General features: G+C 40.8%; 1 long non-coding RNA gene across 1 annotated transcript; it reads right to left on the reverse strand.

Annotated features, from left to right (window-relative positions):
- Window positions 1-1,366: 1,366 nt before the first annotated feature.
- LOC109143800 lies at window positions 1,367-22,524 on the reverse strand. The gene is made up of 4 exons (XR_005604360.1): window positions 22,445-22,524; window positions 19,379-19,472; window positions 17,838-17,928; window positions 1,367-1,645 (listed from the first exon to the last, which is right to left on the reverse strand). It is a non-coding gene; the product is annotated as an uncharacterized LOC109143800 (long non-coding RNA).
- Window positions 22,525-22,742: the final 218 nt, after the last annotated feature.

Genomic DNA, 22,742 nt, shown 5'->3' on the forward strand with positions numbered 1-22,742 from the left:
AAGTGCATATGTGGCAAAATTAAAAAGATGAACAGCATTTACAGTGATGCATAAACATGACAAGAGGGATGCACTTAATTTTTGCACTGTGCTAGAAAGTCTTTTCTTCCAGCTTTATAAAACATGAATTCTTATGTTTTTATTGGAGGGAGTGAATTACAAAGTAAATGCCTGAGGCTGCAGCTGGGCCAGCTGATTGCCTCACTGGAGTGAGATACCCTGTGGAAAAGAACTGCTCAAGCACAATCTCTCAAACCCAGTCACGTCTACATTGCTGGGTGCTGTTTAAAACACAACCTGCAATCAGTTCCTAGTGCTGCATGCAGTCCATGAAAACCGGCCTCTGGAGCTGCCTGCTCACAGCAGTGCCTCTCCTATCTGCAGTACTGGCTCTCCCAGGCTTCCCAAAGGGTGGGAGCACTGGGGGTCTTAATTCATGGTCGTTTCCTGATTTATTTGTGGCAGATGCAAAGCTTACTCCTACACTCCTCAGTTTCTCTACCAGTGGTGACCACTGCATTAAAAAGTGTAGGTGGGTGTTCTGCCTTCAGATGTTCCATCCAGATTGTGGCTTATTGGTTTGGACAGGCCCTGATTTCAGTCTGTGTGAACACACCAGGCCAAGGACCAAGGCAGCAGAGGGCTGACTAATAACGCTCTAGATCTCACTGCACTGCTCCAGGAGGTTTCCAAACAGAGCTAGAGGAGGGGAAGGAAAGTTCAATGAAAAAAACAGACTTTAGGACAAGGGTCTGGTGAGCTCACCACTGAAGATGAAGTTATGGGACAAGTACTCAGTATTCTTCCTGATGGGGGCTGGTTGTACATTCAGCAGCAATTACATGCCCCACCCTGCCCTCTTTTGAACGGTTCCTTGTTAGGAGACTCAGTATTTTTATTACAAATTGTCTCTTCCTGCCTTTTATTCTTTTCTGATATAAGCACCTTACTTCTAGTTTGTTCTTTCCAAAAAGCTGAAGAATTACTTGGCTGAGGTAGTTATTTTGAATGTTAGACATAGGAAGCAGCTTTGTAGAAGTAATTATCACAGAATCATTAAGGCTGGAAAAAACCTCGTGTACTTGCATACAAGCTTGCCATGGTTTCGTTAATTGGCTCAGGCATGTGCAAGCGCACTTACTTAGCTTCCTCCTAGGTCTCCAAGTGCACCAGTTGTAGTGTTGCAAGCACTGCCATGAACTGGTGCTGCTGTGTAGCTCTGTGTGCAGGCCAATTTCTCCCTTTTCTCTCCTAAATCCATTGCTGCAGGAGTAGCAGCCTGAGTTCAGCGTTTTTATAATGGTGAAATAGCCTGTTCTGACAAACTGCATTGAGCTTTGAAAACAGATTGTATCGAGCTTTGAAAACAGATTAGCATAACCAAGCAGAGATGATCTTGTTCTTACTTTCAGGAAGAATGAGAACAATGCCTTAAGAAAGCCAGGCTACCTGCTCCTGGGATCCATTTCCATGGGGGTGTCTGCTCATCCCTCCAATGCAATGTGTTAACAGGAACATCGATCCCTCTGAGCATATGCCTCTCATCCTTGTTGATAAATACACACCAATAGATGCTGTGGGTGATGCATCATTATGTAATTGTGCTTGTGGTGCAGACATTGAACCTCCTGTGACATTACAGATCCTGTATTAAAGACAGAAGCAGCTTTAGCCTAAGCATTATTGCTGATGTGAACTGACCTAAACACGAGCAGATGCACTGCTACTACATGCAATGTTAGGCAACTGTGACATTAATAATTTTCAATTTTAAAACTGTCTTGTTTAATTTGTTCATAGACAAAAACAAATATTTGGGTTCTAAAGATTTGTAGATTAACATCTATGGTGTATAGAGTTAGTATTAGATAACTGTAAGATGTACACTAAGAAACATATTTTGACCTTGACTACTCAGACTTTGATTATTCAACCCTTCCAGTTATTATAAAAGGGGTCAGGTCCTCTTGTGCCTACTAATTAAAATTAAAAGCTAAAATGTTCTAAATTTGTCTGAAACCTCAAAACAAATTTAGTATACCAGCAGAGAGAAAAGATTCAAAATGTGGGAAGGGGGAGGGAGAAGAAAATGAATGTCCCAATTCATCAGAATGCTATTGATTTTGACACTGAAATGTTGGAGGCCATTTAAATATTTTAAGCAACACATGAAGCCTTGTGGTCACTACTGGACTGGCATTGGAAAAGCATTGGAAGACGTTCCCCTCTGGCCTACCAAGTCACTTTGCCTCCCTGTGCTTTTGTGTTCTACACTGAATAGCACTGACAAAAACCTTATGACCACCCAAACCAAAGCTAGCTATTTTCTGCCAGCACAATATGCTGAATTAGCTTGTGTGGGATCAGACACCAGATTCTGTGATTCTGTCTCAAGTGAACTACAGAGGTTAGGTAATAGGTCAGCATTTCCCACTGGACGTGACCAACATGACTTTCACCTCAGAAAGCCAGGACTAACAACCCCATTTCAAATGAGGTTTAAATTGGGGTCCTGTACCTTGTGGTATGTCTTCTAAGCTTCCTCTTTTCTTCTGGATGTCCCATGCAACCACAAACTGTGTCCTCAGATCATCTAGTCACAGAGACCTTATTTTCAGTCAAAATTACAACTGATCTTACTTTGATTATCACTCCAGTACACCAGCACTATTAAAACAATGAATATTAGAGGACATTGCTATTTTTCAGAGGCAATTGAATCACAGACAGCAGCAATCTTCATCTGAATTTTTCATCTAAAAAATGAAACCTTTCATGGAGCTGACTAAGCTGTCTGTGTGAGCCAGCAGGAGACAGGATTGATGGATATCACAGGGACTGTGCAGAAGTCAGTGATCTGAACCACTGCGAAGCACAGAGCACATGGGCACACCCTTACTGAAGGCACTGAGTTAAAGCTGTCAGTTTAGAGCTGTGCAGGCCAGCACGTCTTAAACAGAAGAATTCAGAGCCAGCTCTTGTTAATTAGGAGTCACGTAATTATGTAGTATGTTTTTCCATTAAAGACATTAGGGAAGGCCTCTTGGGAAAACAACTGTATTTTACTGGACTGAAAAAGAAAAGATACTATCTCCTCATACAATCTTGGTTAAGTCATATCCATGATATATCAGCTTTCCTGGGTGCTCCTGTTAGCTTGGGTAAAACCACATTCAAATAAAAAACTGAGCTTACCTACGACCTTGCTAGTGCTAGTGCTGTAAGCACAAATGCATGACACTATAATTCTCCTAACAGAGTAAGATGTATTAAAATAACTGTTTGGACTGTCTGCAGTTAGCCAGGCCAAAGAACAGGCTGCTGCTTCTCCTATTACCTACATGTCTTTCATCAGCCTATGACTTAATGGAATACTGATCTTAAGGCCAAAAAGCTAAATTAAATTTTTAAAAGGACAACTTTATAATTAGGCTCAATACCTTATATTTTCTAGGTATTAGAAATGTAGTTTATCCATATATGACATTTTTCCTTATGAAATTTTAGACAAAATTACAGTCTCTATTCATCATACAAGCAATTTTCAATAAAATATAAGAATTATCCCCAAACCAAGAGGTTTGAAAATCTAGAATGATTATATTAAGATACAAGATTGTTAAATGCTTATCTAGAACATGAAAAAGGATTTAACCCTGTCATGACAACACAGGGAAACTATCTTTAAAACATGAAAATGCCCTAAGCTAATTGTATTGCACTTTATTGCCATAAAACAGAGGGCTGTCTGGGAGTCTTGATATTGCATTTCCATCTCACACATGAGGGGTGGGAGAAACATCCCCAGTTTCCTAAAAAGAGAAGATTTTTGTGGTTGATTCATCTGTTGTTACTCTGCACCACATATTTCAGGCCTATTGGTCATCCTCATCTTCATTTAAATCCTGCAAGTGTGATCCTAAAAGGGCTTTTTACTGAAAAAATAATAGCTACCCAGAGGGCAGACTCCCCAGATTACTGACACCCATGTGAGAAAAAAAGTAGGCAGAATATGGGCATTTTATTTAACCTGGCCAGCTGGCCAGTCTGTGATGGCTGTAGTGACTGCAGCGTGTGCTCTCCATACCCAGTGGGTGTTGCAGGGAACATTCAGCTGCACTGCTATTAAGGGAGGAGGAAGCAGAGTTCAGGAGACAAAGAACTCAAATCTGTAGGAATCCAGCATTCCCTGCCTTTGTCACTCACAGAACAGCTCGAGAGGATTTATCTTCTACGCTTCTTTGAGGAATAATTCCTGGCTCATGCAATAAATTACTACAGGATAAATGTATGAGAATATTAATAATGAAAGCATCTTGCTCTTCTATGCTACAGCTCATCAAAAGATCAAAATCTTGATCATTACCTGTCTCCTGAGAAGCTGGTATCAGAGCCCATTTCATTCCAGAGAAGCAGAAGTGACACACAGCCCCTGTGCCTGACTTGCCCATGGCCACACAGGAAACCAACAGGGAGGGTTTCAGTAAAATCAAACTGCCCCACTTCTATCAGCAGCATGTGGGATAACTGATGTTCCTGTTGTCTGTGTTTAAAGCAAAGGAAGGACTTACTTGACTGTGTTCTGGTTGAGTCTACTGAAATACTTGCTACCTGGAACTGGCAAACATTGTTTATTAGATTAGACCGAGTAGGCGGTGTTGTTATTCTCATAGAAGATACATTTACAGAACTGTCCTGGAATCATCTTGTTTCCTGAAGCTTTCCCAGTGTCATAATGATGAAACTGATAAAAATCATTAAACTGATTGCTATACATATCTGTTTATGATAGTTGCTGTGATACAGGGCTAGTTACTAAAATAAGCCTGCACCAGCTATGCAGACTGAAGTCAGAGATGAGGCTCCTACATACTTGAATGGAGCCAAGACTTTGTGTTAATACCTTAGAACATTAAGTTCTGATTTTACAAATCGAGCTGCTGAGACATTAAAAGTTAAGGAAATTTCTTTCATCAGCTGGATAGGAACCTGTCCTTGCTTGCAGTGCCTGTCCTCACACATCTTGGCATTTTTGCCATGTTTGGGTTTCTTCAGTGACCAACTCCAGCATCTGTCTTTAGCCTGGCTCTCCACAGGAAGGGCACAAACTCATTATGTCCAGCAGGTTGGGATCAAGGAGAGGCCATGTCCGAGTCACTGGCAGTGAGCCTGGAGCAGCTCTGTGCCGTGCTTCTGTGGGTAAGTGCTACAGGCCAGGTGGAATGCAGCTCTCTGCTGAGCAGGGATATCTGGCATGGCAGGAGCCAAGCTCCCACAAGGCATGTTGAAATCACATTTCATTTGAGAAAGGGGAAGAGAAGTCCAAGGGAAGTGGTTTTGAGTGCTGCATAAAGAGACTAATGATCAGTTCTCTTCACCCTATGCCATTCATTATTTCAGGACTTTGCCCTTGTCCTCAGGGTTGCAAGACCTAAATTACAATGTGTGTATTAAAACATCAAATCACTGCAGATAGGGAGAGAATCCACTCTGATATTGTGTAGTGATTGTAGCCAGTAGTGTCCGTTTTTATAACTGTATTGAGCTCAGTGTTATTCATTAACTTATACCTGTGTTAGAAAGAAAGGAACTGCACATATTTTAAATTTAACCTGCACTGCTTTTTCTAGTCGTACACAGAATGCAACCTTCCACTGCCAGTTTCTTTTGGGTATTTTAATTAGAAAGAGAGCCAGAAGGAAAATAATAAGCATTTTTGCCTAAGATATTCCATGGTTTTAGCAAGGTGTTGGACCACATGAGCTCCAAAAATTCATTCCAACCAAAATTAGTTTATGATTCTAGGCCTGACTCCTTTTTAGAAAGAATTGCCACTTCCTGTGGACCTATGTGTGTCACGTACTTTGAAGCCCCTTGCTGATGGGGCTGTTTTCTATCTCCAACCTACAGCTGCTGTATCCAAAGAAGCCAAGTCCAAAGTTGCTGCTGTGCCTGGACATCAGGGTGTATGTGTGTGCATTGTATATGGGGTTGTCTGCTCCTCAGAGATTCCTTGTAACACCAAAACTTGGGGGGTATGTGTGAAATGAGGACAGGATGACAATGTTCATAGCAGAAATACCTCACAGTAATAGTTGTCAACTCCATTACTGTCAAATTAATTCTGAATTGCTGCTCATCATACTCTGTTTAGCTTAAGGGAAGTGAAATGGTGGCTGTGCCTCTGTGACAGAAATGAGAGTAGCTCAGCCCTCTGAGGAGCCTTGCAGAGTGGCAAAGGAAATGTCAAATATCATTTGGTCAAAGAGCATTTTTAAAGTCCTCCAAGGAATAGTCCTTGCTCTATACAATTTATCTCCAAGATACATGAAACAGAGGGAGCTCTTCATTTAGGAAGTATCAGCTTTCAGACAAAGCTGGGGACGTTTGGAGTTGAGGCTACGTTTGGACTGAGACAATGTAATTTGATTTTACAGGCCAAATCTGCACCTCCAAACAGCTAAACTTCTTGCTTGAGAGCAGCAAAGAACAGTAGATGGAACAACAGACTGAAATTCAGCATTAGCAGGCTCAGTTTCTAGTCCAGCAATTAACTTGGCATGTGACACCAGGCAGGTCCGTGGCATTATCAGCACTCCTCCTCTAATCTGGCTCAGTATGAATCAGTGCAGCAGACCTTCTTGTCCAAACCAACTACCTCAATATTTGAACTCTTAGGCAATATCTCAACATGTTTACACACTCTGGTAAGTGAGATTGCATGGCAATGAGCATTAAGGATCTGAATAAATGAAAGATTAACTATTTGGATGCCTAGTTAGAATTTAAATCCCCAAGAAGTGTATTTCTACATTTGTAGTGCATGTGCTGTGTCTAGAGAAAGGAAAAGGTAAGGAAAGGCTGAAAACAAGGGAAACTGATCCCTCAGTAGACCTTAATAATTCCTTAGATGCTTTTCTGTAGAGTTGCTGTTTCATTTAATTTTTTTCTTCCTTCCCTCACAAGAAAAGATCTATAGGAGCTTTTCTTGAATCTCCAAGCTTACCAAATTGAAATTTTGTGGAAACACATTGAGGGAGACACTGGGAACATGCAGTGCAAGTCTGTCTCTGTGAGCCAGGCAGAGGTCTTGAGAAAGAAGCTGAGGGTGCTGAGGGAGTTGAATGTGACGGTCTTGTCTAGAAAGCACAACACAGCTACCAGACATATACATAAATACCAGAATGATCTTAGATGTATGGAGTGTGAGATAACGACCAGGCGTTCTGATCTATAATGTTACTGATGAGAATGCCATTGGTACAGACAGAATTAAATGTTTAAGAGTTGTATACTTAGGGTGATCACACAAAACCTGGATTATTTTCTGGGGCCAAGCAACTGCTGTTGTTGCTTAGGGCTTCACAGATGACTGGTTGTTCTCCATCTTGCAAAGTGACCTTAAAATTTCAGTCAAAAAGGAACTTATAAATTGTGATGACAGTCTGCACTAATTACTCTGTTTGCATGCAAGTATTTTGCTATCTATGCATTCTATGTGCCAGGCTAACAAGAGTGCAAGATGCCAGCAGGTGCTGGTGAAAAAGCAGGTGTAACTGGTGGGGTAATCTCAAGGAGAGAACAACCCCTGTTGCAAACTTCTCTGGCAGGGACTTTACAGACTCGGCAGATTTTGCCCTCTCCCTTGCTTTCTTCCCTGGGCTCACAGCGGTGGCCGTGTGGCTCCCTGTGGCCAGAGGGAGAATTGCTTTTCCTGAGCAACCCCAGTGAAGAATTTATTTGCGGGGTCACTTTGACATAATTCTGGGAGGTGGCATTGTAACTTTTGACTTTTAAATGCTTCAGTCTTATCCATATAAAGCTTTGGAGCATGACTAATTAATACAATAATCACCTCTCACAGAGAACACATTAACTCCCCGAACTCTCAAGACCTACAGGACCAGAGACAACGCTGGAAGTCACTGAGAAACTGAATTAGCAGATTCTCAGGATGGCAGCCAGTAAGGGACTTCATGCACTCGTGTGCTGAGGGATGAGCACCATGCCCCAGGGACCCAGGCAAAGCTGCTGTCTTCACTGGGATTACACCATGTGGGTACTTCCCTGAGGACAAAAGCAAATAAGCTCCAGAGAGCTCTGAAGCCCTGTATTTATTCAAACTGTGGATCAAACGATCTACTTAACTAAACATGCATTTGACCACAAAAATTTTATATTATTTTTAGCTGGCATTGCAGACCTACATCAGAGTTGCATCTTTTTCTCACTCTGCATCTATCTTCTACAAAATTCCCCTATCTCTTCTGCTTTAATTCATCAGTGATCTGTGTGGTTGCTCTTGAATTTTGATTCTCAGAGCTTGTTATGCCTCTTCATCCTTTTTAACGATGAGATAAGCCTCTAACAGACAGATAGAAGTAATCAGGGTGTTTGAAACGAGCCGTACACAACAATACAAGTAATGTTTTCTTTCTGGTTTTAAGTAGAAAAAGAGAGGGCGATTACAGATCAGTGTGATCCATAAATTCTTTCCAATCTGTATTTTTACTACAGATATCCAGGCTTCAAGGCAAATTCAAGATGATCCTGAGATCACCAAAATAGAAGCAAAATAGAAGCTCCGATTCTGAGCTTCAGCCCCTCCAAAACTGAATGAGGTATCACAGAAATCAGATTTCACATTCAGAAAGAGAAATTCTCCATGGATTTGTTTGTCACACAGCACAATAATTGTTATCACCCTAATTTTGCAGACTTGTGGCCTGTGGACTGCCTGAGGTGTCAGCAGCCATTACCCTAAACTGTCTCATTTATACTGTAGCTATTCACAATGTATTGCCCTATTGTGTAGCATCACTGTAACATTTTGTCCCTTTCTCTCTTTCCAGAAGGATGGTAGCACTGTGGAAGAAAAAAAAATATAATCAAAAGCTGCACAGACAGTTGTGTAACAGCTGATAGGTAGCTGCAGTTGCTGATGAGTATTTTGGAGGTGGCAGACAGCAAGGGCAATGAAGAATTACTGCCAGCATTTAAAGGGACTCTGCCAGGCCACAAAATAATCCTGATAAAAGAAATACTTATCAATTTTTCCACAGTTCCCATCAAGCTGACTTTTGATGGAGTGCCAGTCATGTATCACTGCAGACTGCAGAAGGGGCCTACTGTGGAGTTTGTTTGACACAGGAGGAAGATCTGCGGTGTCCTTTAGGAAAAGCCTTGGCAAGCACCATGAGACCAAAACCATCAGCAAGTGGTTGTTCATACCCCAGAGTGCTGCTGGCTCAAGGCACAGCCAGCCAGACCAGAACTGCTTTTCACGGTTCCCAGTCATCCTTAGAAGTGGGTTTGGAATGCGGTGTAACAATCAGGTATGATTCTGACATAATGCTCTCTCAAACATTAAGCCCTGAATGACAAGGACTGGTGTTGGTTTAGGATGCTGTGTTAGGAGCTCATCCTTACTCAAAATTCAGTCATTCCTGATGCATTCAGCTTCTTTAGGCAGTCCTGCTCATTTCATAGGTGCCCTTGCTTTGTTTGAGGGTCCACTCCATGCACAGACAATTGAAGCACAGCCATAACCTGTAACTGAGTTCTGTTCCTATTGGGCATTTCCTTAAGCATTCTGAGGTGCCTCTAATTTCTGATAGTGTAGTCCAGCTTTTCCAGGAAAGCCTGACAAAAGAGATCCAGATAAAAATATAGAACTACCCTCTATTGCAGTACCTTTTTTACCCCCTATGGGCTGTCATAGAACTGAGAGCAAACAATCCAACTGACAGGTAATTCCCCTGGAAAGTCCTGAGTACAGATCTTCCATGCAGCAGGTTCTCCCTCTGGTCCCAGATATTTCCAGGTAGCTTTTGACATTTTCTGTTGCTGGATTTGTTGAGTGCCAAAATAACTCCCCTTTGAACACCATAGGAACAGCTTCAGTGACCTGGAAAATCACAATCTGTTTCTTCCCTTCCACTTGGAAGACTAGCCTTGAACTTCCCATGCTGCCACCAGCAGCTGAGTCTCAGTGTTGGCAAGTTGTGATAGGCACCATGAGTCACAGTGCTGTGACCTTAGTGCTGAGCCTGCCTGGTGCCTATGGCTACACAGAAACTGCGAAAGTTCCCCCATCTCTGATCATAGGGGTCCTTAGCTCGCTCACTGAAGCATTCTGAGCCCGGTTTCCCAGTCCCAGCCTCACACCTCTCCTCTGCAGTGAGGGTAATGCATGTCCAGTCAGCACATCAGTGTGGGCTCTGAGAGGATAAATCAGGCTGTGGGATCAGGATGGCATTCAGGATCATGGGTAAAGTACAGAAAAGGCAAATATATTCCCTGTGAGTATTGGAGAATCCTTCAGTAAAGGGCTGTGCTAGTTTTAAGAAATGGCCCAGCTGGTTCCCATTGAAGGCAAACTTTTGGTTGCAGAAGAAATAAATAGCTGTATATATACATGTATAGACACATACACGTTTGTTTTGAAGTACCCTTCTCAAGGTATTTCTGTATGAACAAAATGTGAAGCAAAGAACAAGATTTCGTAAGTATACTGGAAATAGTATATCCTGCAATAGCTGGCTCCCTGCTTTCTCCTATTAACCTGAATGTATTGTGTCTGTCTTTTCCATAATAAGTTCCACTCAGAAGCTGCTGCTGCCTAGGCAAGAAGTCGTACTGATGTCATTAAGTGTCTTCCTGGAAGCCTCCTACAGAAATAAAGCTTAAAAACTGCAAGAGAAAAAAGTAAGGTGGCCACCTGGCTCTTTAAATACTTATGCCTTACCACAGTGTTTGTTGATTGTTTCAAATGAGGACAGCTGAAAATATTTAAACATATTTGAGCATGAAAGCAAAATTTGCTAAAATGTATCTGTCAAGTGTAAATGTTCTAGAGACATAGATGGGCCCTGCCTTACAGAATGGATATGGTGAGGCAGTGAGTTCCTTAAAGATTTATCTTCAGCCAAGTTATTTGCCTTCTGTTATTTCCATTGACGACGGTGTCTCTACAAGCCTCACTGCCCACCTCTTGCTTGATTGTAAAGTTTAAGCCAGAAAGAAACATGCTGCCATCTGTCTTAACTTTCTGATGAGAAAATTTCACCCTGCTAATACAGATAAAACTTCAGTTAAAGTTTATCTTTCAAAAAAAACCACTGTCCTGATTTATGAACATAAAAAAATCAGAGAATGTCCACTCATCTAAGTTGTCTGCTCCTAAATTTATTTGTTCAGTTAAAAATCTGTGCATTCTCCTCTAATTCGCCTGATTTCATCTTCCAAAAATCAGTTCATGTTGCACCTTTCTCCATCAGTCTAAAGAGCTTGTAAGTACCAGGCATTTTCTCCACATGAAAGCACTTATTCACTGTAATCACCTTACTGTAATATCAGTAGGACTGGATTTCAGTTTGGTTTGAGAATAAAACACCACAGATTGATAAAACGTACTTCAGGAAGCAGTGGAGCTAGTGAAGTTCGTATTCCTGAGGATTTGTATCTCATAGTTAAATTCTCTGGTGTCTCAAGGGCACACAATAATCAAAGGTTTTCCCAGCAGTGAACCCATCCATCATCATCATCATCATCATCCATGTGGACTCTGGTATAATAATACAGTTGAGCACTTTGGGATGTTTCTTCTCTCTCTGCTGAGTTATTTTTTTGGAATTTGTAGGAGGACAAGAGACATAGAGACCAAGAGAAATATATAGGTGATATGATCAGTTAAGTTATATTTCCATAGGGAACCAGACCAAAAAAAAAAAATCAGTTTATACAAAGAAAACACCAGCTTTTAAACCTTTGCAGTGAAAAACACCACTCCAGCTGCTTCCATTTGAACTGTCTTGTTTTCAAAACCTATTTTTGTTATTGTCATCAGGAAACCCGCACAAGATCCTCACTAAGGCTATGGGTGTTACACTTGTACAGCAGCTCCAAAATTCAAATCTTCCCTGTTGAAAATCAGGCAGCCAGCTTCTTTTAATTTGAGCTCAGGGACACCAGGGAGTTCTGCACCATATGGTACCAGAATATTTGCCTTCTGCAAAAAATTTCTGTCTCCCCATCCTCTGCTACAACCACATGGCCTTTTTTTCCTGATGTTCAGTTGCATCAGATATAACTTGTATTCTTGGCTTCAGAATTTATTCAGCCCTCAAAGCAAAGGATTGTTATGGGGTTTCTGTGTATTTTTACAAGGAGCTATAGGAGATCACGCACTTGCATTGTCAAGAGTACAACAATGACAGGTGTCTCCTGTTAAAACCCTGCTACAACTGTTTATGGACCTTGCTCCATGGAAAATACTGTCTCTACCCCATCTATCTCACACACCGGTCACCTTTAACATTGCAAAATCTGACCATGAGGTATTGCAATTTGAGATCAGTCTGGTATGAATACCCATTCCTTCAGTATCTGCTACCAAAACCCACACCTGAAATAGGTATTCTACTTGTAATAGATAAGCACTGTTTTCCCTTCTCCTTTTGCTACTAAGTAAGCAAAATGTAGTACTGATGAAAACTAAACTCTGCCATTGTCCAAATGGAATAGGAATAGAGGTCACACTGTGTCACTGCTGGCAGTCATTTTTTTAAAAATGTATGATCAGTTCTTGGGCTGAGAGACAGCAGCCATCCTGTGTGAAGAGAAATGTGTTTCATTTGATGCTTTCTTTTGGTGTGTGGGGGTAGCACAGGTTGTACGACATTTTATGTTCTGTTTCACAGCATCCTTTCTTGACAGCAGTGGATGTGGAACTTTTTCAGAGTTAGATTATGGATAGAACTACATGGAATGAGCCAAACCATAAGCAACATGTGATGACCAGCTATTTCCACTTCCGCTGACAAATCTTCATGCCTCATTACCTACAGAAAGCAGACTTGAGCATTGTAGATCATCAGAGCACTTCCCTTAAAGACAGGAATTTCCAGTTGTTTTCCAATAGGACTAAAAGATGAAAGTGTTAGCATACTCTTATAATCCTTATTCTTGATATTGGTGAGTGACTTCAAAATTTCTGAAACAACTCTGCTAGACAACTTTACAATAAGAGGAGAGGATCTTGCTGTCTTTCTGTCTCACTCTTCTTGTGCAACCTCTTTCACTGGGGTTATTTGGAAACATTTTGCATCTTCAGTTACACCAGGACTAGAACAGTGTCTTCTTAAGTTTGGGCTGCTTTGTATTGAAGATTTTGGAAAATTGTGACAAAAGGAGCTGGAACTCTCTTCCATCTTTTATTAATGGCCATGCATAAATTACAGGTTGTGTTTCTGTAGCCTGCCTTACTTCAGAGACACCTTTTGCTGTGGTTAGCAGTAGTGGCTGTAGTTTAGATGGGAAAAAAGATAATGGTAGTTATCTTAGAAAAAAGATAATGGTAGTTAGTTTGGCTTGATGTGGTATCTCTAGATCAGGTTTTAAAATCTGTGCCTGAGGTTCTTCACTAACTTGAAGAGGATCAGAGATTTCACAAACGGATGCTTTGTCCTCTTGGTTAGCATGAGTTAGTGAGAAGCCTCATGACAGAGAGGGCTTTCCAGCTGAGGTTTCATTGCTCTGAGCATCAAAATCTGTTGAGAACTTTCCTCTGCCACCAGAGGTCATGCCCCTCTCTTCTAGCATGTTGAAGTCTTCCTCACTGTTCATTTCCTGATCCTCTGGCATCAGAGCATATGTAGGACTGGTATCCATCTCCAAAAAAGATACTTCCAACATTGACTTAAATTGGCAGGGAGTTTCTACTTGCTTCAGTAGGAATTTACCCAATTGTGCAAGCTGCTGGTGGACAGGATATATTTTGTTTAGAGGTAGCATTCCCTCATGGAAGAAGATACAATCTTCTTAGACACAACACCAGTAAAATCAATGCACATTTTTAATAAACATGGTCTTAACTAAAGACCTTTACAATCAATTTTGCACTTTGCTTGCAGAATGATTTCACTCCAGCAATCAATCCTAGCCTCCACAACTCTCTGCTGTAGCAGAATCAGACCCAGTAGCTTTGTCATGGCTTTTAATAAAGATGTAAAAAAAAAAAAAAAATCAAGTTCAGATGCTTATCTGATACATACTGAAACCTATTAAGCACCTGTGCTAGACAATCGTAACAACATTGATGAATTTACAGTAGAAGGAAATGTGAAATTTAAATGTGTGTCATGAGAGAAAAGCAAAGACTGAGATGGATTAAAAACAAACTAACTTTGAATTAACTGCTGCTTCTCCAGCAGTTATATTCTCCTAGGAATAACCCACTCAACACTACAGGCTTGATTTTGTAGAAAGGAAACACACACTTACATTACTTGCACGTCAATCACACAACTCTAAGGTGTTTTCTAGCCTTCCTAAATATTGTAAAACCCAGTGAGTTTTGCATCCGTAACTGCAGAGGTTCTACTACTTAACTTAAAAAAGAAATTTAATAAAGGTAAGTTCAGTGAGCCTGTAAGTAAGTAAGTTCATGATCTGTTTAGGATCATGAGAATTAAACTGTGAATCTTTTTACCTAGTAAAAATGAATAAATTGAAAAATAAAATGACATTTACTCCTCACCTAGGCTGTACCTCCTGCATTTATGATGCATTAATCTAGATGTAATCACATAATTCTACAATTCTAACCAAGAATAATTATAAATAATTATATCAATTTTCAACAAGTTATTTGAATAATTAATTGCATATATAGGAGGAATGAGGCCTTCTGTAGAAGCAGACTGTAAATCAAATGTTTTCCTTCGCTTTATCTGATGAGTGGGGATTTTTTGTTTTATTTTTTTCACTTATGGTTTTAAGGATTTTTACTACATCCAGCATTGGGGTGTGATAAAGCTGGAACTGGTCTTCTCATCCAGAAAGTCTCTTAGTATCTTAAAAAACAGAAAGTCTCAGAAACCCAGAGACACAGCAATTACACTGAAATGAAAAAAGGTGTATGGTTCTGAGATAGGGAAATCCTGGTTAACTGTGAAGCCAGCTTAAAAAGCAGCAAATATAGCTGCAGAAGAGAAAGCCTCCTTGATTCTCAGAAGCCACAGCTCTTCTGTGAAGGCTCTGAACTGACTGATGTACTGATGTGGCTCATTTGCCATAGTCTCCAACTTTGCTCCCAAGATCCTATTCACCATTTTAAGACTTCCTAGCCAGCTGTCATTGTCAAACGATTCCTGCAGAAAGTACAAAAAATCAAACAAAATATGTTTTGACAAAGAGACCAGTAAAAAAGAATCTGAACTATTGTGTCACCGTGGCAGGCAGGTTCCCTGAGTTCACAGACTGAAGCTGGCTCAGAGAGGGGCAAGCTGCCCCATTCCTCATGCAGGTGACTAGAAGCCTCGTGAGTATCAGCACTGTTAAAGCACTTCAGTTTCTCTTGCCAGCGGACACAGGGAAGCACACTTGGTGCCACTGACTCGTGCAGAGGATATACTTTTTGCTCTGTTCATCATAGAGGTGCCAAGACCCCTTCATGGACTCCACCTGAGAGAGCAGGGAATGTAACTGAGAGCTCTGATCAAATGTCTCTGTAGTGATGGTGGCTGAACTTGTGGCTCCTCAGCTCGGTGTGACTCACCCAAACAATTCTGACAGAATCACAGAATGGAAGGGGCCTTAAAGATCATTCAGTTCCAACCCCCCTGCCATGGGCAGGGACACCTTCCACTAGACCAGGTTGCTCAGAGTTCTATCCAACCTGGTCTTGAACGCTTCCAAGGTTGGGGCATCCACAACTTCTCTGGGCAACCTGTTCCAGTGCCTTACCATTGACACAGTAAAGAATTTCTTCCCAATATCTAATCTAAACTGGCCATCTTTCAGTTTAAAGCCACCTCCCCTTGTCCTGTCCCTGTATTTTGTCAGTCCCTGAGTTTAAGAGAGAATCCCCTGTGTCATGGATCTCAAGGTCCTCAACACAAAAAGAATAACTATATTCACATACCTTAAAATGTCCTTATTTATACACTCAAAAAAAAAATCTGTAAGAAATCCTTCTTTCTTCTCCTACCTTAAAACTCACTGACTGCAAAGCAGAACCTTAGACTTTGCAAACAAGCAGCACAGATTCTCCTGTGACTTCGAGTTCATGGATATAAAACTTTGCCAACTGAAGTGGTCTCACAATCTGATTGCTATGACTGGGGCTTACCCTTTCCTGAATGCAAGGCAAGGCAAGGCAAGGCAAGGCAGATTCTTGCAGGGCTCCTCTGTCTCCTTTGTGGACACTGGCCCTTCACAGCGTGATTTTCCACACACTACTGAGGCACATTACAAATTTTTGATTTAACAATATTTTGATTTTGGAAACCCACAGAGTTTTTGTGGATTTTATGCAGTGTAAGTGCTTCATTTACTATGTACCTTCCTGGAAACATAAGCTTGCAACATAAAAATGCTAGAAAGTTTTCTTTCATTTTTGTTCCTGCTACTCTTGTAATTCTCTCTTTTATTTATACAGCCTTCCACTGACATACACAACAATTTATTTGGAAGCTTAATAACAGAGACAGCATAGTGGAAAAGACTCTTTAACTAGAGGATTCTGAGAGGCAGAAGAGGGTAACAGAAGGATGAATATCAGTCTTTGTTTACTGGAAACAAATAAACCCCTGTGACAGTCTCCCTGCCACTGCTCTGCCACTCGTGGAAGCGAGGAGAATAGTCCTTAGCTAAGTACACGTTTTTGTTAAAAATGTAAAAGGCGAAATACTGTGCATAGTGCATAAAATGTCAGTGATTTTCCCAAGCTGTCAAATTCCTAACATTTCCCTGGCTACAATTTATCTCAGAATTTTGGTGACAGGATGCTCAGCACAACATTTCAAACCTTCAAAAAATATTTCACAATCTTAAGCCACTTCTTTTTTTCCCAATAATTTTTTACGTCAGGATTTTCAACTTTATCATCATGTGATTGAAAATGAAGGCCTCTTGCCCCCAGGATGCTTGTTAGAGCTCCCAACAAAGGCACGTGACTACATTTGCCATCAGCTCCTATGTATGCCACCTGTTCCCAGAGGCTCTGATGACACCAGGCAAAACTGCCAAATGATACTTCTAAGCAAGGCCATAGGGCAGGACTTTTTCACAGGTCAGTGACTGTAAGTGTGTGGCTTGTGCTTCTGGCACCTTAACTTGAAATGAACAGCAATCTGCCCAAACAGGAAAGGCCCTGGCACAGGGATGAGGAGCTTCCTGTTTCTGCCTCTGAGACATACGTTGGCACAGCCAGCCTGCAGACCACTGCTATCAGTAAGAGGTCAGCAGGCACTTTTCCTACTTTCAGGTGCAGTTGTATGAGTGCCAAAGAGAATGCAGAGGCAGAAAAGACTTCAGCAGTAGCTGGCATTCTACCTGCAGTTTTTGCAGGAAGTACAAAGCATTAGCCAAAGGAAGTGTGGTGTGAATGAAACTGGAGAGGGCCTGGCTGCTCTCCAGTTGTAACAGCTGGGTTATCAAGGCTTTGCAGAAGCTGTAGAGTCACTAAAGTGCCCCAAGGTACACTGAAGCCTTTTGAAGGCTCTGCTGCCTGCCTTTCCAGACGTGGTGGCTTGTAAGCCAGGACATATTTGGCAGGAGCTGCACACTATCACACTGCCTTAGGACCATCCCTTCCAAGTGTACAGAAAGGTGCCGGATTCAGGGAAAGCCGGAGCTGCACAACATTCTGCAGGTGTGATGACCTGGGAGAGAACCTGGATGGGATTCTGCCATCATTGCTCATGATGAGACTTTAATGTGGTTTCTGTGCATTTTTCTCCCATAGGAGAAACAAGGCAGGAGAAAATCTTATTTTGGGATCATAGCATGGGTTTTTTAGACATTGGGAGTTAGAGAAATAGCGACTGACCTACCTGGTAATGAAAATCTCTGTGACAACAATGGTGCATGGAAATCTGGTGATGGCCGTACTTGAAAAACTTTCCCCCAATATATCTGAAGGGACTGTGAGTACAAATAAATTAATGAAAAATCATTTGACACTGTCCGTTCCACAGTAAGAAACTCTAATATTGTTGCTTAGGCAGCTCAAGTCAGCAAAATATTTACTTACTGTATCACTTAAAGCATTTTTTGACAAGTATTTTGAGAGGTTCTAGATAGGATTTTTAATCTGGAAGGTGTACACTACCTCCCTTTCAAAAGAGGAGAAACTGAGGCACAGATCCTAAACTTGTCCACTTTCCTAGGAATGACTTAGTAAGCGAGCCAACAGAAATTATGGATTATCATACTAGAATCCTTCCTGAGAGTCAATTCCAATACTTTAAATTTTGATTTATTAAGGATTTAAGGACACTCCAGAATTTCACTTTTGAAGTTCTATACATCTCAAATAATCAGTCTTTTAATCAGTTTAAATAGCGGTCTTAATGATCAATTTGAGCACGTTCTGTTCTTAAGGTTAATGAATACTATTTTGAAAATTAGCATATATATGAAGACATATATAACATATAGGGCTGATAGTTTCATTACAAGAAAGAGAGCTAAGTAATTACATACTTTCAAAATGTCCAGCCATGCATTGTTTTTAAATATTACTTTACAGAACATAAGGAATGGATAATAAAGCAAACCTGGAGTTAGTAGAATTCATATGCTCCCCTCTCTGAAAGCAAAAATGTGTCTTTTCTCCTCAGTCTCCTCCTCATTAATTCCCATCCTCTTAGCCTGTCGATTTTACAGTCTTTTGTGTAAAGACTTGACCTGCTGCTGAATTTATTTCATGTGGGTTTATGATTTTCTCATCTGAATGGTTTGTAATGCAAAACCTTCAAGGTACAGCTGCTGCAACAAACTCCCTCATTGAAGCTTGCCTTGCTGCACACATTGCTCTTGGACTCTCACTCGACTTTGAATCCAAGCATTACAGAAGATGAGAAGTAGCATGGTCTTAAATACTACAATTAAAGCTGCTAAACTTTGTTCTTTTGCTGTCCTGTCCACAGCTGCGTTGTGCAGAGTTTCTTCAATGAATGTGTTCTTTGCTTCCCTCATAAAGCAAAAGAGGAAAAGTAGTGGGAAATTTTATCCTCTGATACTTTTTAGAGTGTTTCTCTCTAATATCCCAGTATTTTATATGTTTTTGTTAATCCTGTGTATGATTTTTGTCATTCAAGTCAGTAGCCAGAACATTACCAAAAATGATGTCGTCTATGTACAACAGTCCTAGGTAAATGTAAAATTTCTGGGCATGGACCTAATGAGAGAAAGTGAGGAGAAAAAACCCAATGTGCACAAAGACATGTAAGGACAAACACAACTGAATATTAAAAACCCCAAACTACTTCTGTGGTGAAAATGAACTCAAATAAAACACTCATTGTCTCAGTCACTCCAGTATTTATAATTTCTCTTGTTGTGATGTAAAAATATTTCTAAGATCTCTTACCTGTCTAATATTGAATACTTAACTCCTCCTTTTTTTGCTAGAAGACTTTGGCACATTTGAGATCCTGGACTGTGACTTTACATGTCTTTCACCTCTTTGAAAAGAAAAAAACCAAGATTTTTCTCAGCTGTTTTTCTAATTATTTTTATAAAGTGCATTTATTTTTCATCATTCATCATTTTTATGGTTTTATTTACAGCACTTTTCCTATTGAGCTTATTTTCACTTTCTGAACCTGGGCAATCTTCTCTGACTGGAAAACAAAAAAAGCTGCCAGAAACATAATTTGCTACAGTGCTTTACTATACTTTTTTTTGCTATAATTTGTATAATTAGGCTGTGTTGGACTTCCACAGCAAAGTGTAAGACATTTATTTTTACCTATTTCCATTTACAAGAAACAAAGTATCTTTAGAGAAATATAAAGTTGCATAAAATATTATTTATCTTGATGTAAAAAAAAAAAAAGAAGAAAAGAAAAATAAAATATTAGAAGCAATATTGTAAACAGGTTATTGAAAACTACTTGGTGGCTTTTGAGGGCCTGAAGTCAGCACATGTATTTTCAGGACTAGAAATCTGAGAGTTCCTCCTGAACTAGAGACCAGAGTTGAAAATACAATACCTGACAAAAGAGGCCCCCATTCCAAACTTGATACGTATTTTTGGGATCATTGGCGTCTGGGTTCACTTACATGTCCATATAAAAGAAGAAAAAAATTCTTACATTTTTTTTGTAAGTATGAAAATCAGAAAGAAAGAAAATGGAGTGCCTGTTAAAAATTTTAATGACCACTTTTAGAAATACATTTTTCTCAAAATTAGCCAGCTCTTAGTAAGTATAAAAAAAAGTAAAATGACTCTGCTGCTGGCTTTTGAAGCATGACATTTTGACATTTCTCTGATCCAAACCAACATTTCTAAAGAATCTTTTAAGATAGTCCCTAGACAAAACACAGTATTGAAATCCTACTCTATTTCTTTTGAAATATAAATAGAAAGGCTCCCATTGATAACAGTGGGAATGCACAATGACCTTCTGCTAATTTGAAAGTACAGAAGTTTGAAACAGAGATATTTGAAACCAGAAATGAAGCTTACAGCCTGAATAATACATACTGCTTGTCGTTTTTATTGTGTAATGCTGTAATTTATTCACTATGCTAATGGTACATGTGAGGATTTTCTTTCAAGGTAATTGAAATCAGTAATAAACATGAACCCTTTAGATCACCCTGGTACTCATTAATTACAAAACTAAAATGTCTTCACACTGTATAATTCATTTGCTCATTTTTTCCTGTAAAGAACACACATTCTCCAGAGATAGAAATCTATACAATTTTTATAGTGGACAGCAGGAGTTTTTGTGCCTCCTGGTGATAAAAGTAAAGGTTTCAATTTTTCTAAAGACTAATAGAAGAATATTTGATAAATATTCAGTAACACCATGACACCTACTCCCATCAAACCTATTTCAAACCTGAAACAAAATTGGGGAATAATTGAGACCACGTGGAGATGTAATATGAGGAAATACTCTGTCCTGTTGCTGAATTTCTAGGTCAGGACATACAACTGTTCCCTTTCACAACTGATGCAGGAAAGGTGTCCCTGCCCATGGCAGGGGGTTGGAACAAGATGATCTTCAAGGTCCCTTCCAACCCAGGCCATGACGACTCTATGATTATACAAGCATGTTACAATGCTTTGCTGAAGGAGTTTCTGTTCCAGTCACAGCCACTTCCACACATAGATTAAATTGAATCCAGAACTGCACCCTGGCATCATTCCTTATCATAAATGATGCTAGAACACACTACATTCGTCTTAAAATTTCTATAATGTCATTAGTATACTGTGGTGTTACTCAGTGCCATTTATGTAACCTCAGTATTTGCTGGCTCGATGTTTGGATGTGGGCCCACACATTGCTGCTTCCAAATTGCACATTTTAAGCCATTACGTTATTTGGTTTATTTTCGGCAGGTGGTTTGTGTATGATGTAGCATGAGTGTTCATATGTGGTGGGCCAGTAGAGCTGCCATGATTTTTGTAGTTTTTCATGAATGATTTTTTTAAGAATTATGAGAAATTTTCCTCCCTGGTTTTAAAGGAGAATTTTCACTGAACATGCTGACTTGGAAGGGACCCACAAGGATCATCGAGTCCAACTCCTGTATTACGGCAGGCCTGGGCCCTAGGGTACATCACCGTGTCCTGCAGCCGTAGGGAGGAGGAGGAGAGAAGATCCAGCAGGCAGGAATTGTGCAGCAAGATTGATTTATTTGATTATTTTACAAACTCTTTTATAAACTTTTTTCTTCATAGTCTAATTGGACAAAGGATCAGCCACCCCTTGGGGGTGATTGGCTAAAATCCTAAAACATCCATTGTCAAAATATTTTTCTACTGTACTATAAACAAGACTCCTCAAGGCTGCAGGTGTTTGGTTGTTTACATAACTGCTACCTCTTCTGTGAGAGAGAAAAGTCTCTCACGGACTTAGAAAATAGCAAGAAAATCCTTGCTAGCAGCATTTTTGTATCCACACTCCTGTACCTGCACAGGACATGCCCAGAAGTCACACCATGTGCCTGAGAGCGTTGTCCAAACGCTCCCTGAGCTCTGTCAGGCTGCCTGGTGCTGTGACCACCTCCCTGGGGAGCCTGTTCCAGCGCCCGAGCACCTTCTGGGTGAAAAACCTTTCTTTAATATCCAGCCTAAACCCGCCCTGACACAGCTTCAGGCCACTGCCTTGGGTCCTGTCACTGGGCACCACAGGGAAGAGGTCACTGCCTGCCCCTCCTCTTGCCCTCATGAGGAGTTGTAGACTGCAATAAATCCAGATTAGGTTCTTTTAAACAGCTTAAGTTTTTTTTAGCATTTCTGAATATTAAAAAAAAAACCAACCAAAACCAACTCTGCTAAGATGTTCCAACTTTCTGTCATCATCTATCCAATACATGTAAACATTTCAGGGAAGGTGATGATTTACTGTTATTTTTAATGGAAAAGAAACGCCCCTTCCTGAGGAGCTATGAATATGCGACTTATTGATAATACCTGCAGGCCCGGTGATTTGTCTAATTAGGAAGAAGGGAAGGGAAGGGAAGAGAAAGAAAAACGGAAAAGGGGAAACGTGGCGGAAAAGAAGGGAAAAAGTGGGAAAAGCTGCGCTGGGCGTCTCCCTCAGCCGCGGGCGGGGCGAGGGGCGGGGCGAGGGGCGGGGCGAGGGGCTCGCTGTGGCCGCGGGCCCCGCCCCCGGCGCTAACGGCCGTACCCGCCGGGCCGCGCGGGCGCTGTTTACGGCGGCGCAGCCAATGGGCGGGCGGCGCGCGCGGGCGGTGCGGCCAATGGGCGG

Source organism: Corvus cornix, chromosome 3 (genome assembly GCF_000738735.6).
Source record: "Corvus cornix cornix isolate S_Up_H32 chromosome 3, ASM73873v5, whole genome shotgun sequence".
Classification (NCBI taxonomy): domain Eukaryota; kingdom Metazoa; phylum Chordata; class Aves; order Passeriformes; family Corvidae; genus Corvus; species Corvus cornix.